The sequence below is a fragment of the Peromyscus eremicus genome, chromosome 11, assembly GCF_949786415.1.
Source record: "Peromyscus eremicus chromosome 11, PerEre_H2_v1, whole genome shotgun sequence".
In the NCBI taxonomy this organism is placed as follows: domain Eukaryota; kingdom Metazoa; phylum Chordata; class Mammalia; order Rodentia; family Cricetidae; genus Peromyscus; species Peromyscus eremicus.
The window spans coordinates 15288584-15307324 of record NC_081427.1 but is presented as its reverse complement, the minus strand read 5'-3'; the positions used below and the strand labels follow the sequence as shown (position 1 = coordinate 15307324).

Here is an 18741-nt window from a genome sequence, read left to right as displayed (position 1 = left end):
TTATTTCCACACCTAGAGGTCAAGCTCATTTTCAAAAACCATTTGAATATTAAATATCTTGAGAGAATATTCACTAATTGTTGTTTATTTCAGAAATAGTGTTAATAATTCGAACACATTGGTCAAAGTGATAAATAAAACTAAAAAAGTACCAACCTCAAGTGTCTAATTGTAGAATTGTAGATGCTTATTCAAGTTAGCAGCATATTGTAAATCTAGGGCAATCCGTGGCCCACAAACTTGCTTTGGTTGTAGTTTACTATTGGAAACTTTTTAGATTATTGTTCCTTTCTTTTCAGCAAATACTCTTAAAGGTTTATTGCTTATTTGTTTTTCTTTTTATATTGAAACAGCCTTGATAATTTACACCACTGGACAGTGACTAAGACTTTCCACATGAAGACAGTATCATGCTAAGCAGTATGGCCGGGATTCAGTGGTGAGCCTGAGCATTTTACATTTCTATTTTTAATACATGTAATACAGTTGCAGAAATGTCAGAATTGATTGATCACCTATGGTTCATATATTTTCAACACTTTAAATCTTTGTCATTTGATTCTGAGCACTAAGAAATATAGTTATTTATCTACAACTTCTATTGTGTTTTATGCTCTTCTAGTTTTGAAAACTATTTTTAATCTCTGGCTGAACTATATCTCTATTTCTACTATGTCTGTATTTACTGTACTACCTTTTAAATAATGATTTTCTTTTTAATATCATTTTAGTAACCTGCATTTTAGATATTTTACATCTGGCTCAGTTATCCATTAATCCTAGACATACACTTAAGATTAAATATTATAAGCAAACACACCACCATGCTCATGTTCAAGTCGTAAACTTCAGCGCTGTGACTTTGCAGCATGGTCCGAGGAAAAGATCAGATTGTTTCTAAATCACTGTAGTGAATATGAAGGTTTTTAGTATAATTCATAACTTCTCACAATGCACTTGAAAATATTTTGTGAGCAAATGAGTCTAAAGAACATTTAGGCTGCAGAACTGAGCAGAATCTAGTGGCAAATGACCAATTATGAAAAGTGAGGGTTGAGTTTTGATAGAATAGTACAGAGGGTGTGAGGTCCTTGTGCTCACAGATAAGCACTATGGAAACTGGGAATATTTAACATAGAGTGTTCTATGTTCAAGGGAAAAGATGCAACCTGTTTATGCTTGGAATGCAGGAAATGGCTATAATTATGCCTGGTGACCTGTGCTATCTGCAGGGCCAGCTACAACTAAATTGGCCAGACTTTTACATTTATCCCAATTCCTCCCACTTTGAGTTTTATCTTGAGCATTATTTCTCAGTCAATAGAATCATTCTTAGGGGAGATATCAGATGCACATGTAGAGATTGATGACCTCTACAATGACCTTGACCAAATAAATCTTCCCCTAAGCCCTTTAGCTCTGAAATCCACTCTTATGGAAGAGGTCACATGTACTTTGCAAAAGAGTTTTGATATACTTTTGCCTTGAGCTTTATAGTGATAATTGTCACTAGAAAACTTTTTTTCTAAAGTTTTCCTGTTTAAACAATATGTCTAAAGTAAACAGCCCAGTGTTAGACTCTAGAAGTTTCAACCAACATCTACTACTGAAGTGTGCTGAATAGAACTAACTTGTGTAGATCATTACTCTGCTGGCCATGGTGTTTGCAGAGAGAGAGAGTCCCACTGAATAAGGAACAAGAAGAAGTTCTCTTGAGAAGATGTCAAATGTTCATATGAGATAAAACATATTACACTATATCTTATGTATCTGGAATGTTATTTATCACATCATGTCTTTTAAAAATTCTGAGGGGACTGAAAAGATGGCTCTGCTTTTAAGAGTGCTTGCCGCCCTTTTAGAGATTGTCAGGGGGCTCACAATTGAGTATAACTCTAACTTCAGGGGACCCAGGGACTTCTCCCACCATCTGTGCGCATCCTTATACATATGTATCCACACACAGACATTCAAACATACATATTAATAAGTAAATTATAAAAGTAATTTAAAATTCTTCTTCGGATCTCCTTGAATACTTCAACAAGGAAACAGGGTAGAAATACTGTAGAATCTATATGATTCATATTTAGGGAAATGGCTTATCTTTTGAATTTTTCACAATTACTTTCAAAATAAATACTATTTTCAGATTCATATTTTCCTTGTGAAAACATTTTGCTTAGTCTTTAGATGACTGGATATGGCAAAGCTAATACAGGCTGATGGGAAGAAATAGAATGGCAGAACAAAGTTTTAGTCATAAGGGAACAGCTTGAGTCTCAGGAAAATGGAATATTTATATTACAATTCTAATTCTTTCAGAAGAGAATATTAAAAATTCACAAATTTGTGTCTGTTTTGTAGGTAGGCAATGTCAGGAAGTAGTCATCACAATGTAAATATTTCCATGTTTTTAGCATCATATAGATGTAGGTTAAAAATGAGAAATGGGAAATATTCTGTTTTAAGACTTTATGATTTCCTGATTCCTTTTCTCTGCTGGAACCTAAAGTGCATTTTTTAAACAAAATAAATTTCTAATTTTTATCTGTATATATCTGCAAGACTGGTTATAGATATTCATTAACATATACTATAACTCCAAAAATACATAGTAAAATTTTAGTTTAACATGAAAAGAAATTAGAAAAATTTGAAAGCTTCTTAGATCTATTTATTTATTTTTATAGCTCTGTGAAGCATCTACTAGGTATGCATATCTGGCAAATTTCTGAGTCCCTGCTCTAAAATAAATTGAAGCAGCAGAAACAAGTTAAACGCAAATGCTCAATTGAAAAACAGCATCAGATAACATTGTGAACAGATGATGGCATTTGACAACACAGAGCTTGATGGACACAAAGTGTTAAATTATGAATGAAATGTAATCATTGTTTTTCTAAACATTTCCCAGGACCGTCCTGACCTCTGTTCTGGATTGAGGTTCCAAATACCATAAGGAAACTTCCTAACTGAAGAAGATAAATCTAGGTTTCTAATTAGGTCATACCATATTCAGTTACTTGTACATGTTTTTTTTTTTAATTAAGTGTGTGTGTGTGTGTGTGTGTGTGTGTGTGTGTGTGTGTGTGTGCACTCCTCTTGACCCTGCAGGAAGAAGAAGAAGGCATTGGATCTCCTAGAGCTGTAATTACAAGCAGCTATAAGCTTTCTGACAGGAGGAATGGGAACCATCTCAAGTCCTCTAAAAGAGTGACAGACACTCCTAACTATTGACCCATATCTGTAGATGTAACCGTCTTATTAAATCAGAAACACAGAGCCAATGCAAAGATGAAAGCCCAAGAGGTCAGAGCGATAGCTAGGAGCTAAAAACCTTACCCTTCACTGCCGCTATCTTCCTCAGCGAGAGACCTACTTCCTGTCTGTTTGTCTTTTTTATAGACTTTCTATTCTGCCTTCTCATTGGTTGTAAACCCAACCACATGACCTCCTCCTCACTGCCTGGCTGTACAAACCTCCAGGTCTTCTATGGTTGGTATTGAGATTAAAGGTGTGTGTCTCCATGCTGGCTGTATCCTTGAACACACAGAGATCCGCCTAGCTCTGCCTCCCAAGAGCTGGGATTAAAGGAGTGCACCACCACCGCCCAGTTCTGCTATGGCTTGCTATTAGCTCTGACCCCCAGGCAACTTTATTTATTAACATACAAATGAAATCACATTTCAGTACAATTAAAATATCACCATACATATCTCAAGCCCTAACATACATTTTTACACCAATGGAGAAATATGTATCTACATATATTAAATGCTTTGTTAGATCAAAAAATAAATTCCATAAAATATATAAAATTACATACTGGTATTAAATTTCTATGAAAATGGAAGCGACCTAGAACAGTTAAAGCAATTTCAGAGATAAAAATCAAAGAAAAATGACCTTAACTACCTGAATTAAAGACAGCACAATGTGCTTATACTAACAAAGACTATGTGATAGTAACAGAAGGACTGATACATAAGAGGACAGATTGAACATTCATAATAAAATAGATACAACAATCTGCAGTAAAATTCACTAAGGAAAAAATCTTTACAACAAATAATAATAGAAATTTATTTTCAGAAAACCACTAATTTTCTTGCCTACCCAGTAATACGAAATTCTCAACTTATATAATAGAACAAAACATAAAATGTAGAACTAGCCAGGTGGTGGTGGCACACGTTTTGAATCCCAGCACTCAGGAAGCAGAGCCAGGTGTATCTCTGTGAGTTCAAGGCCAGCCTGGGCTACTAAGTAAGTTCCAGGAAAGACACAAAGCTGCACAGAGAAACCCTGTCTGGAAAACCAAAAAAAAAAAAAATGTAAAACTACTGTAAATTTTGGAAATAAACATGAGATAAATCTCTTTGAAATTGTTTTAAAACACAATTTCCTAAACACGAAACATCAAAAAATTTAAACACATTAGACATTATTATTTAGTCATAGATTCTAGTGAAGCAGTTATGTGCAGGAGCTTTCTGTGAGAATAACATTAAGAAAATGAACATGCAGTATACCAATGAAGAATATATTTGTAAATCAAATATCAATTAAAAGAATCATATGATGTATAAAACATACTTAAAACTCAATAAGATAACAGAGAAAACCACTGTGGAAAGTAAATTTTTTTAATGTTATGTTTCATCAGAATACATTTTAAACTTTGTGCAGTATAACAAAAACCAAAATTTCAACAAATGAATACAAAATAAAAACAAATTAATACACTACTATGTATGTGTAGGAATGACTAAAATAAAACAACTGACCTACCTAAATATTGATAAATTTGTGGAATATCTAGAACTCACAGTACTGAACAACATGTAAAAAAATCACATGACCACCTTAGAGCAAATATATTGTTTTTCTAATAAATATGTAGTTATCTATGATGTTCCTATTTTACCCTTAGGTATTTCTTGCAGAAATGAAATATAACACAAGTTTTCACATTTAGCATCCACTGTAAGCAAAGTGACAACCATAAAATCATTCTGCAAGTACACAGATCAATATTGAGATTTTCTTTAAGCCAAATATTATATAGCAGTGAATTAAATATTCACAAAACTACTGTTTAAAAGACAGGATGATAAGAAACAGTTCATAGTGTTTTTTGGGATGATACAAGTTGAATTAGTATACTATTTTATGTATAATAAGTTTTATATATATAAAGCTTCCTTTTTTTTATTTTTCTTGACAGGGTTTCTCTCTGTAGTTTTGGTTCCTATCCTGGATCTCACTCTGTAGACCAGGCTGGCCTCGAACTAACAGAAATCCGCCTGGATCTGCCTCACAAGTGCTGGGATTAAAGGCGTGTGCCACCCATGCCCGGCTTCATTTTTATATATTAATATATTATAGATATGTCTTAATCTGTCACAAGAGAAAGCAGAGTACAAGACTGTATGTTTGAAGATGAGTGTATTTCACAGAGAGAAGAAGGAAGTTTTAAAACATGTGCAGAGAAAGTCTCTGAGCAGTGAAAATATTCACTTTTGTAATAATAGTTATTTCACACTTGAATGCATTTGCATCATGAATTAATCAGGTTTTATTATATATAATTTATGTGGTCAAGAACACTTCAAATAGATCATTTAAGTGTTAATACAGAATATTCTAAGAGTGTATGTTTTATTGTTTAGATATTTTCCATGTGTGGATATGAAAATTAAATATAAACAATCCATATATAAGTCAAAGTGCTTTTCCTCCTTTGCAGAGGGTGGGTTAAATACTCAGGGACCACCGAGGAATAGGGACTAGAGCAATAGGTAACTTGTCCATCTTATCATGTCAGCAATGTCTCCTTTATAGGAATTTATATTGTTCCAAACAAAATTACACTTTTAAATGAATTGTAACTTAATTTGGGGTAACTCACATCCTGCTCCATTTCCTAGTTTCCACCACTCTGGGAACAACACTGATGAGAAGACAGAGAGAATTCAAGAGCTGGAGGAGAAGGCAGCATGTTGGCAAATGCTCTTCTCTGCGTATTGGGCATAGATGGTGGACTTAGGACACCAGCAGAGACAAGGGAGGAACGCAGAGGTCCTAGTCTAACTGAAGAGCTATCTGCAGCTGATTACTGCTATAAGTAGAGACCCATTCTTTCTTGTGGGTGGCGATCCTAGAAGGTCTCGTGAGCCTACACTCATATACACAAAGACAGAACTGATTAGATGGAGTGCTTAAAATTAAAATAAAATTTTAAAGAGCACTTTAAGTTGAGAGGGAGCTGTGTTGGCAGGAACATATATTGATCCAATTTTAGAATATTAGTATATAAATTTAAATCCCCCAAATTCTTTATGTTAAATATAATTCAAGTAAACAATAAAATACTGAAAGACATATAAAAATTCCATAAATATGGGCTACAAAGTTGGCTTGGTAGGTAAGTAAACTTGTTGCTACAACGCTATAAAGAAGATAGGGGAATGGTTCAGTGGTTAAAGCACTTGATGCACAAGCAGAGCAGAGGCTGTGTGTCCACAAACTTTATAAATGTTGAGTGGGTTTGGGCAGCCCACCTATTCTAGCCTTGGAAGATGGAAGCATGGGATTCACTGAACAAGCTGGCTGCTGTGGCTCGCTGTAGAGTATAAACATTTGGCAGACCTTGTGTCAAGGAATAAAGTAGAATAATGATGGAGAAGAACAGCAAACCCAACCTTGGTCCTTGGTTGTCCATGTGCACTGTTCAGGTAGGAGGATAGCAAGTTCCAGGCCAGCTAAAGCTACACGGTAAGACTCTGACTCTGCAGAAAACCATTCTCTGTATTTTGTAAAAATGAGTATGTCAGGTATCTCTTTACTCTGCCATTTTCGATCATTTTTCAAGTCTGAATTTTGTTCCCAGAAGTTGATCTCTGTAAACTAACTCAAAGGCTATTTTACCTTCTGACTTTTGGTTTTATTTTGTCAATAAAGAACCTTTCTATGAACAAAACTTTATTTATTTTGGAGTTTTCACTGATATCATATATGTTTCATATATCATATATGAAAAACATCTTTCCCTTAAATGGTTCCTCCTCATTTTATATATATATATATATATATATATATATAGATAGATAGATAGATAGATAGATAGAGATAGATATAGATATACAGAAAGTGTATATCTATCTATCCATCTAACTATATATATATATAAAATTTGATATATATATATATATATAACTATATATAGTTATATATAGTTAAATGCAACTATATAGTTAATATGGTTATACTAGTTCAACTCCTCCATGGCCTCTACTCCAGTTTCTCCTTCCAGGTTCCTGATCTGCTTGACTCCCGGTCCTGACTTCCTTTAGTGATGAACCATCTTATGGAAGTGCAAGGTGAAATAAACCCTTTCTACCTGAAGTTGCATTTGGTACTGAAATTTCATCACAGGCCTAGAAACCCACATAAGATTACAATGAACCTACATATGCAGGCAGACATCACTGAGTCAAAGTTTCATCTTATGTTAGAACCACTTCAGTTCTTGTTCATTCCTTAATTGACATATTAGCAATTGCTGAATCTCCAGCACATTTCCTAGAAGGTGAAAAGGCTACCTCATCCCCTTTCTATAATGTTATCTATATTAATTGGTGCCTGTGAAACTTTCTCATTTCAAACAAAACTTTAAAGTCCCAACTTCCTCCTGCTTACTTTTATGGATAGTAAATTGAAATATTTTGATCTATTTCAGTTTCACTTTTTGGAGTCCCGTGTTTGTAAATCAAAGAGTTTTGATAAATTTCTGTGAAGTTGTTCAGCTTAATTGTATTGAAAGCATAGACTTGGCAGGGTTTCTTCCTTGCAGGATACTTGAAACCTCCAATTATGCCCCTCGTTAGACTATACCCTGCAATGGAAGCCAAAGTACCGACTGCATATTTTATAACACACAGAAGGAATGGAATTTTGTGTTATTTTTAAGGAGCTAAATAAACGATTCAATTTAACCTTATTCAATCAGCATAAAGACCAAAATGATGTCTCCTCACATTACATGCATAAAAAAGTAAGCATTTGAACTATTAAGAAAGGCAGGGGGCACATAAAATCATTCTTCAATAAATTTATTCACTGTTGTTTGACAACTGAATCAATGTAGAAAGAAATTGAAAATATGTGATCTTTATCTTTTATTTAATTTCAAGTCCTGTACTCCACAAAAGAACTCTGTCTTCAACAAGTCAATTCAAATCTTTCATCACATACCGTTTGGTTAGTCACTGATAAGCATCACACTGAGAGAAACTGAAAGATATTTATTCAAGACCTGACTCATCAGGATTTATATATGCAAAGATTTTATTGACCTCAGAGTCAATGGAACTTCAGGCAGAAATTTTGTCTGAGCAAACACAGCTGAATCTGGACCCAAATGAATTAATTTAGTGCCTATCTGCAATATAGATTGGCAGTCTTCCAACATGAATATATTAGTTGTAAGCAGTCTGGTTTCTAAATGTGAAACCAAATTGCTTGCTCCTTCTCCTCTGAAATATAAGAGGGAATATAAATATACTATTAAATGATGCAAAAACTAGCATAAAATAAGTTAAACAAGTGATTAAATTAAATTTAATATTTAATTTTAGCTTGATGATTTGAATTATATAAATCTGCATAAAAATCTAGGACCAAATTTATAGTTTCTAAAGTAAATGAAAGCAGTAGAAAGTTGGAGACATATTATACAAGTCTCCAAGGGACAAGATGTGGTGAGGAAAGGACTTGAAACAGGATATAGGAAAGAAGGTGTGGAATTAAATTGTTCCACAAGGTAGTCTATGTCACCTGGGTAAAATAGCTGAGATCTAAGATATATTGAGTATTTGTAATCAGTCACACATCTTCTGAGAACTTTAGTTACACTGCTTAATTTAATAGTCATTGACCTTGTCAAAGATTTCAAGTTAATATCTCCAAAAGATGAATCATAAAATTTAAGCAAACAAAGGGAGGGAATAACTCAAGTATCTATTGTTAGTTCCTGTCAGAGACAACATCTACATCCAAAACTTGCTCAGCATTCAGGATATCCAGGAGTATAGGAAACAGCCTATCAATTAGGAGTCAATGTACAACAACTGATGAATTATAGACAGTTTAAAAGTAGAATAACTTTTAACAGCTTATTTTTTTTCCAAACCTCTTTCTCAATAAGAAAACTTCTTTAGATGAAGGAAAAAACATGTTTATACCTATCTCTTCATTGCTCTGAAGCAGAGAATAAATAACAGCCCCAACCAATTCAAGCAAGCATTTAGATGACCAGATGACTGGACAGATTAGTCAATATGATAATACCATCTTTTTTTCAGTAGTGTGAATGGATTCTCATTAAAATATCTATAAAGACATAGCTGGTCTCTTCCTATTTTAATTTATCATGACATTTATTAAATTTTGTTTTGCCTTTATATATAAAGAGTTAAAGGACATTCTTATAGATTTTGTGAATTAATATTTTAAAATATAAATATTTCACTGCTGAAAGGTTCCATGTCACCAACACATCTGTTATTTTGAAGTCAAAATATGTTCTAATGTAGGAAACAATGGCAGAGCTCTCTGAAATTATTTATCATGTTTGCCTAAGAAAACATTTTATTGATTATTTGCATCATCCTCTTTTTTATGTTATGAGATTTTGCTTTAGGTTTTATATATATATATATATATATATATATATATATATATATATACACACACATACATATATACTTAATATTTAATATATGCAATATATATTAAAAATTTATCTTACCACTAACAATTGATATTGATAGAATTATTTTTCTAATTTTTGATAAAGTGTCTAAGAAAATACCTAATAAAAAAGTCAAGCAAAATATAAGTGATTTTTCTTACTATGAATGTGTCACAACTAAACAGAATGTGGAAGTCAACCTTCAATACTTAAGACTTAAGTTTTGATTTCATGGTGTTAATTAGTATCATAAATTGATAAGTGTGGTGGTATTGTGTTCCCCAAATTATTGTGTACCCTAATAAACTTATCTGGGTTCAGAGAACAGAAAAGCTACTTGATACTTAGGATTGGCAGTGGTAGCACACACCTTTAACCCTAGCATTCCAGAGGCAGAAATCCATGTATTTCAAGGATACAGCCAAGCATGGTGACTCACGCCTTTAATCCCAGAAAGTGAGCCTTTAATCCCAGGGAGTGGTGGTAGAAAGCAGAAAGATATATATGGCGTTGAGACCAGAAACTAGAAGTATTTGGCTGGTTAAGCATTTGGCTGGTTAAGCATTTGGCTGATTAATCTTTTAGGCTTCTAGCAGCAGTTCAGCTGAGATTCATTCTGGATGAGGACTCAGAGGCTTCCAGTCTGAGGAAACAGGACCAGCTGAGGAACTGGCGAGGTGAGGTGGCTGTGGCCTGTTCTGTCTCTCTGATCTTCCAGCGTACACCCCAATACCTGGTCGAGATTTGTTTTTATTAATAAGACCTGTTAAAATTCATGCTACAGATAAGTATTCTCTTTCCAAACCCTTAAACAATTGAGATAGAGCATGAGTTTAATGGTAAAACTTTTGGTGAATCTTCAGTATGATGAACTGGATATCTTGACTGCAGTCCAAAAGAACTCATACCAGTAGTAACTGGAGGAAGTGGATTCAGTTAATTTTCTTATGAATACACATAGAACAGCAAGTGCAAGGAACATGCATTTGGTTCCTACAGCAAGAATTCTATTGGCTTCTAGAAGAGTTGGAGGAAACCAATAAGTTTTGCCTGTTGCACGAAATTCTTCTAATGCTAGCATTTTATAATATAACAGAAGACATGCGGATTTATAAACATAAATATATGAAGGAGAGAAAATGTATCAAGTTCCGTTAAAAATCCATATGGTGTGATAGCCATAGTTATTGCAATTTATACATATATGGAATTAAAATCACAACATCATATAATCAAAGAGATCTTACACTAATGTTCACCAAATTGTTAATTAATTATTTCAATGTCAGAGATAATTAAATTGAGTCAAGAAAACTTACGTTGGGATTTTGTTGGGATTTCTATATTTTTCAGTGGATTTTACCTGCCTGGTTATTGTGTTTTCTGGAAAATGTACAGAAGCAAAATTCCAAAGCATCACATGAGAAGTAGGGCAAAAGACAGACTGGAGAGGAAAAAAAAAATGAGTAACAAACCATGTGATACCTCTGTGCTGAAAATACTCAAGAAAAAATGACCTTGAGTTCTCCTTATAAACACTTTAATAACTTTGTTCTATGTTGTTCAAAATCTTTAAAACATAGCAGTGATATTGTAAAGTGTGTTGCCTACATAGCTATAAAGAACATTTTGGGGGTAAATACCAATTGTCTTGAAACTGTACATCATAATCTTAGAAGAAGTGTGTCTGTGTCACGTAACTGCATGCAGACTGGGTGCAGATCCACAAGAAAGAGATGGTTCACAAAATTCTGGATCCTTTAAATGTCAGATGTAGTACCATATGTGAATCAAAAATGCCTGCCATCATAAGATTTAAACATGGCCCAATGGAGGAAGATTGATGCCTTTCATATTAAAAAAAACTTTTTCCTCTGTCTGATAGTCATTTGCATATTTCATAAATGCATAACTTTGTTTTACTTCTTATAACTCTGTATCCATTGTAATAAAACATTATGTGATATTAAATGTCCATTAATCAATTGCTGTGTCCTCTACTCTCAATACTTTAGTGTTATTCCCAGAGGCACTCAGCTTTCTCTTTGTCTCTCTCACACATACACACATAGACAAATAAATGAATGAATAAATATTTATTCTTAAATCTAAGGGGGAAAAGGCCTTCTAAACTCATCAATGTGGGCTCCTCAGCAAGCTGCCATAAATTAAGTAGCTATAAAACTTCACAAATGTATTCCACTGAGTCTTGGATGCTGGGATGTCTAAGAACAGATACTATTATTGTCAATGGCTGTAAGAATGGACTGTCTTTTCACATACAGCTATCTGATGTGTTTTCACTTAGTGAAATACAAGAAAAAACTTTGAGGTCTCTTTTAGAAGGATATATGTTCTCTGCATGGGAATTTTGCTATGATGATATAATCATCTTCAAGAGCTTTAAAGTAACCATCACATGGGATTTTAGATTTCAACATTGCAAATTGTGAGAGGACACAAATAGACTATGACACTTTGTGCCCTTGTATACAATTATCTGACTAACACAAACTAAATGATTACAGCATTCATATGTATAATTGTCCACCAATTTTTATGGTCTTCCCACTGTAAACAGCAGGATCTCTTTCTATCACCCATGTGTATGCTATGTTTATGCAAAATAATAAAACTATGTTTTTATTTTAAATTAGGCAGATTTGATTTTGAGATAATTAAATTCTGAGAAAACAAGAATCTAAACATGTACTATCTAGTTTTTATTAATGGAAATGATTCAGAATAGTCAATGCAAATAAAGTGAGAACAGGCAGACATCTTCCTTGCAGATATCTACACATCAGCTTTATTCATTTTTTTTAGCATGAAAATTCAGTGGAAAGGATGTAAGAGAGTGAGAAGAATAGCTCAAGGTTTTGCTGACCCAGCTGTCTGAGGTGCTGTTCTGGTCTGGGCAAATGGATGCTCATCAGGTAGAAAAGACAGTTGCCATAAATCAGAGCCTGTCAGGATCAGGCCCTGGTGTCAAATTGTGTTTATCAGACATGGTTACAGACCAAAGCCCACGCTGTAGGTTAATACAAAAATTCGGTGCACTATCTATGCACAGTGGGAGTTTAAAAATGAGTACCCAGCTACAGCTATGAACTTTCCAATTCATTTTGACAGCAGTATGTGGGCTTTCAGTCTGCTCTTAGACCTCGTCTTGTTTCAAGTATCACCTTGCTTCTTCTAGGTGGCTGTTGCAATTGTTTTCTCTTAATTTCCTCTTATGGAACTATATTTCATTTGCTTTCGGATTTTTTCACATGTTGCTGGGCATTTAGCCAAGGAATCACATACACAAAGCAGACAATCTACCCCTGAGCTCCAGTTCTAGTTTTTATTTGTTACTGCAGATGTTACCAGTGGAAAATATGGAATGTAAAACAATACATATATGTTATATTTAAAATACTCACATATGCAATTAGGAAAAGGCTCATGTTACTGCAATATGATTTCAATATTTAGGTTTTATATGGGTATAATTTAGAGGTTAGCCATGAAATCTCTATGTGGCAAAGTACAAAATATTAGTAGGAATAACTCAATAGTAGTGAATACATTAGAGATAATTGCAATTAGGGAATAGATAAATAGTACTATAGTTTAATTAATTAATTAAATTCTATGTTCCTAGGTTTGTGTAGTTTCAATGCCCTTCAATCAAGTGCATTTAAAAAAAATATTACATGCTCATTCTAAAGTACAGTTGAAAAGCAAAGCATCTAAAATAGCTAGAAAATCCTTAAAGTGCATGGGATGACTCAGGTATGCATGCTTACACACTCACACACACAACAAATATTTGAAGGACTTAGTTCTACATAATTCATGCACTAGTCAAATTAGTGAAATGTTCATAAAAGATTGTAGTGTTTAGTTTTTTCTTTTCTGTGTCAAAACATGGAAGAGAAACCACTTAAAAAAAGAAGAGTTAATAAGTGATATAGTCCATCAAGGTAGGAAGGAATGTCAGTGAGAACAAGAAATACCTGGTCAGTTGACAATGTGTTAGAAATGAGAAAACTAATGATTGCTCCCAGCTAGTTTCCTTTCTTTTGTCCCCCTTATGAATCAATGTAGTACATATGACCAGAGAAGAATGCAATACATATTTACTCTTTACATGGAAGATAATGTTGTGAAAGTTCCCTTACAGAAGCTTTGGCGTCTATGTTGATTCTAAATACAGTCAAACTGATAATGCAGATTAATTCTCAGGGATGTCACATGGATATAGATAAATGGATGGGACTGCACAGGTCTGTAATAGATCTCCCTATACATGCAAATTTGAGCATAAACCATGACAACAAGGCCATTAGAAATGGAACATTTGTTCTTTATTTTTATAAGTGGTATTGGTAAAGCTGAATGGTCGTGGGGGGAAGCAATATTATTAACATTTATCTGCTTAAGTATCAATAAACTAAAAACGTATATAAATAAATTATGAAATATCAATGAATCAAAAGCATGAAAATAAATTAGAACTATAAAATATAGTGAAAACATGTAGTTAGGCTTGTTTGGTAAAGTAGTAATTGTAGGTTCTTGTCCAAGATTCATGACTTTACTAGATTCAGAAATAGGATAGGTTTCTTCCACCAGTTATGATTTTCCTCCTGTTGAGCAGATCTGTAGTCCAAATAGAGAGCTATTAATTAGCACCAAAAGAAGCATGACACTACTTTAAAGGCACCCTAAGTTTATTAAGCTGGCTCATAGGTGTTATAACTAGGCACAATTATTGCCTGCCTTCCTGCTTTGGAATTTTGCATGCCAACTTATGATATCAGAAATACTAGTCTTTAGGACAAAATCTTTCAAGTCAGATTGAGTTCAGATCTTCAAAATTCTATGTCCAAAGAGTATGTTCTCTTCAGCTACTGGGACTTACTTTCAAATTCTGGGGGACAAATGAAGCAACAATAATAGACTATAATATTTTAGGGGCCTCTTGGTCATCCCTAACCAACAACACAAAGGGTGGCTTATTAAGCTCTTGGAGAAAATATGTCATTCCAAGGGAAAATCTAAGCAAAGTCACCACTCAATTGGTTATCTAATACCAAGTTACCAAGTGGTGAGACCTAAAATCATTATATACATATATTATATACATGTAATACATATATATGTATATAATATGTAAGTATATATATATAATGTGTATAATATATGTATGTAAAATGAAAGCAAAGGAGGTCATGAACTTGAGAGAGAATAAGGTGGGTAAATGACATGGATTAAAGGGAGGAAAGAGAATGAGGAAAAATGATATAACTCAATTTCATTTTAATTGTTAAATAAAAACTCCTCACAACTTATAGTAACATTATATTTTATATACATGAGTTACGAGACAAAGTGGGAAAAGCTATATGTGAAATGTATCATGAAGGGAAGTGAGAGAGATGGTACAGAAAATTGTACTTCGTTATCCTAGAACAGAATAGCAGGTATGATATTTTTAAAAATCCCTATGAAACCACAGTGAGTATTAGCAGTATCTGATTAATGTTGAACAACAGGTTAGAATAGATGTTCTGTGATAGGATACATTGAATAATCAATGAAAGCATGAGGAGTTTGTCCTGCATCATTGGTTTTTAATGAATACAGCATGAAACATCCCAATGGAAACAAAAATCATCTAATGTTGCAAATGTTCGCACATGTGTGGCACAGCTGTAAGTTGTGTTAAATGTGAAAATGTGTTGTTTGCTCAAGTGTAAAATTTTACAATATTTTTCAAGCATTTTAGTTTACATAATATTCAAACACTGGTAACACCTTAACCATGGCAGTTGTAATGGTTTAACGTGAGATAATGTGAGATATTCTCCACAGTCTGACATGGCTACATACTTGGCCACAAGTTGTTGGTGCTGAGTTGAGATGCCATATATCTCTCATGGTACAGGGCCTACCCACCAAACATAAGCCTCTAGGCAAAGCTTTGAAAAGTAGACCATGGTGGTCTTGTCATGACTCATGGTCTGCAAAGATATGAACAAGCTACATGAAAATTTCCTGTCATCAATAAGCCAAGATGGTTTGACAGAGAAACTTTCCCTGTCATGAAACTGTGAGTCTAAAGTAAGCTCCCATCCTATAAATTGCTTCTGTCATGTGAAAAGAAAAGCAACGGATGCAGTCGCCAATTACAGGAAGATGTCTAACATCCATATCAGAAGATTGATATGCAAATTGTCATATGTACAATAAACTGTAATATTTTCCCATATTAACAACTTAGAAGGAGGAAATAATTGTTGTGTCTGATGGTTTCAGATGATTTTGGTCCATCATCGTGGATGGCATTGCAGAGCATGTGAATTCAAGGCAGCAGGATACATGACAGAAACTGTGTACAAGACAACAAGGACAAAGAAAGCACAAGGAACTAGAAGCCATCTAGAACCTTCAAAAGACAAGCCCTAATGACATCCTGGCACCCACTGGTCCCCTCTTTCTTTTTTTTGTTGTATATTGTTGAATTTTATTTCATTTTTATTTGTTTTATTTATTCTTCTCTCCTACATCGCACCCTGGTCGAAGTTTCCCCACACTCGTTCCTCTTCCACATACCCTTTTCCCCAGATCTACTCTTCTCCTTCCAAATTAGGAAAAAAAAAATTAATTAACCTGTGCTTGACATTTCAAATTCAGACAATCACACCTTCCCAAACTCTAAAAAAAAATTTCACTGCTTATATTGTAAGTAACTCTTAAAAGCATTGTATTGAGCCTCCAATACAGGAGCTATTTTGTAGATATATCCATTAGGACTGGGATCCACAACTCTGAATTTTGATTGGTTGTGGTTTTTCAAGTCAACAGACTCAACAAATGGAGATCTATTGCAAAGAAAAGTTTTCTTAATAAGGAATGAGGTGTATAGGTACATTGATTGATTGTCCAATATTAAATGCTACTCCTGAAAACATGCACACAAGTTACATTTTACAGAATGCCTGGGTAGTATTTAAGAAGATATATGTATACACATATGCATATATGATGCAGCAACAGTTAATGAATAAAGAGAGATGAATTTGAAGGAGAGCCAGGAAAGTTATACGAAAGGAGTAGGAGTGAGGAGAAGAAAAGGGAATATGATAATGTAATTATTATAATCTCAAAAATAAAAAAATTGAAAACTACAAAAGAGAAAAAAATGCATTATATTAAACAAAATAAATAAGGCACAGGACAACAAAAAGAACTATGACCTTGTATTATATAAATCAAAGCATAGGGACAGCTGGTGTAAGTTGTTCTGTTACGATAGGGTGGGGGTATTGTCACCTGAAGAAAAGACTGAAACTAGAGAGAGTTAAATAGCAAATCTAAATACTGTACACAGTGTTTTAGATAAATTTTATAATATACCAAATTGAAAATAACAGGTAAATTTTGCATCACTACTAATATAGTCCCATATTTAGCTAGAAAAATGATTCTATGTCTATCATGAATAGATAAGTAGGTCCAGCATGCATAAGTCTGAAAACATGCAAAATTATTTAGATTAATGCAAATAAAAACATCAAGCCAGGCGGTGGTGGCACACGCCTTTAATCCCAGCTCTTGGGAGGCAGAGGCAGGTGGATCTTTGTGAGTTCAAGGTCAGCCTGGTCTACAGAGCGAGATCCAGGAAAGGCACAAAGCTACCCAGAGAAACCCTGTCTCAAAAAACAAAACAACGACAACAATAAAAACAAACAAAAAATCATAGGTTATTGTTTACTAACGTTTTGCTAAGATAAGTACATTAACTTATGAATTTAAGGATATATATATTTAAGTACATCTGTTTCCTAATTGCATTTTAGATGAATCAATATGATATAATACGAACTGTTAAATTGTTTAATTTCACTTTAAAGTTTGATTATAATTTCAAAATACCACAATTTTGAGTTATTGAACTGTTTCTGGTTTGCTAAGTTTGCACGTGTGTCAAGGATTCATCTGATTTCTCTGCTTTCTCTTAAACCAAGCACTCCACCACAGAGTGTGCTTCGACATTGATCCCCTTCTTATCACTGAACATGAGCTCTGAATATTTTCATTGAATTTCTTTTTGATAATTTCTTGTTTTTACTTATTTTTTCCTTAAAATTTGATATGAATGACTATTTTCATTATCTCAAACATGTCTGTTCTGTTGACTTTGTAAATTCCATTATAGTAGTTTAGCGTTTCTCTGAAGTCTTTTTCATAATTTAGGAAATGCATTCTTTTCTTATCATATATCTCTGACATATTGACCCCCAGGTAATTGTTCAGACCTCTACCCTCTGCATTCTTTACACACTTTCTTAGTGATATGGTCTGAGTGACATTATCTACTTCCATGGATTCATTTACACATTGTTGAGATTCCCAAAGCTCTTTGCAGACTTTTCATTTTAATTTTTAATAGGGTATAGCCTTTTGACAATTCCCTAGCTTTTCACAAAGTAGTAGATGGTTCACTTTTGGGTCAGTTTTTATCTTCCCAACACTTCTTCTTACATGAGCAGTGAATAATGTGGTATAAACCATCCCAGTGGTGAATAAGATTCATACTTTTCTGTGAAGAGACTCACTCTTGCTCATAGGACATGGAATAGAAGAGAAGGGGTTCACTATTTCAAGCATAGTGCTACAGTGCACAAATTCACTCACAAGTATAGTCTTTTCATTACCTGCTATTGTACAATAAGTCCAAAGAGTCAATGTGTGAAATGTTAACTATGAAATATGAAAGTTTTAGAGAATATATCTTTAATAGGAGAGTGGATTTTGAAGTCCTTACCCTTGTGATTATCATTACTTTGGGAGTGAGTTATCGTAGGTGCTACTAACATGTGAAGGGTAGCTAAGTCAAATTCCATTTCTCATATTCTTTCTCACCATGGCATTCTTTCTCCTATGTCATATCATATCCAAAATATCCACTCTAGATATGATCTCTCAATCTT

At 33.8% G+C, this 18741-nt stretch overlaps 1 long non-coding RNA gene across 1 annotated transcript; it reads left to right on the top strand.

Annotated features, from left to right (window-relative positions):
- The first annotated feature begins 347 nt into the window (after positions 1-347).
- LOC131921681 (uncharacterized) lies at positions 348-16231 on the top strand. Its single transcript, XR_009382060.1, has 3 exons — positions 348-439; positions 10343-10434; positions 16064-16231. It is a non-coding gene; the product is annotated as an uncharacterized LOC131921681 (long non-coding RNA).
- The last annotated feature ends 2510 nt before the right edge of the window (positions 16232-18741 follow it).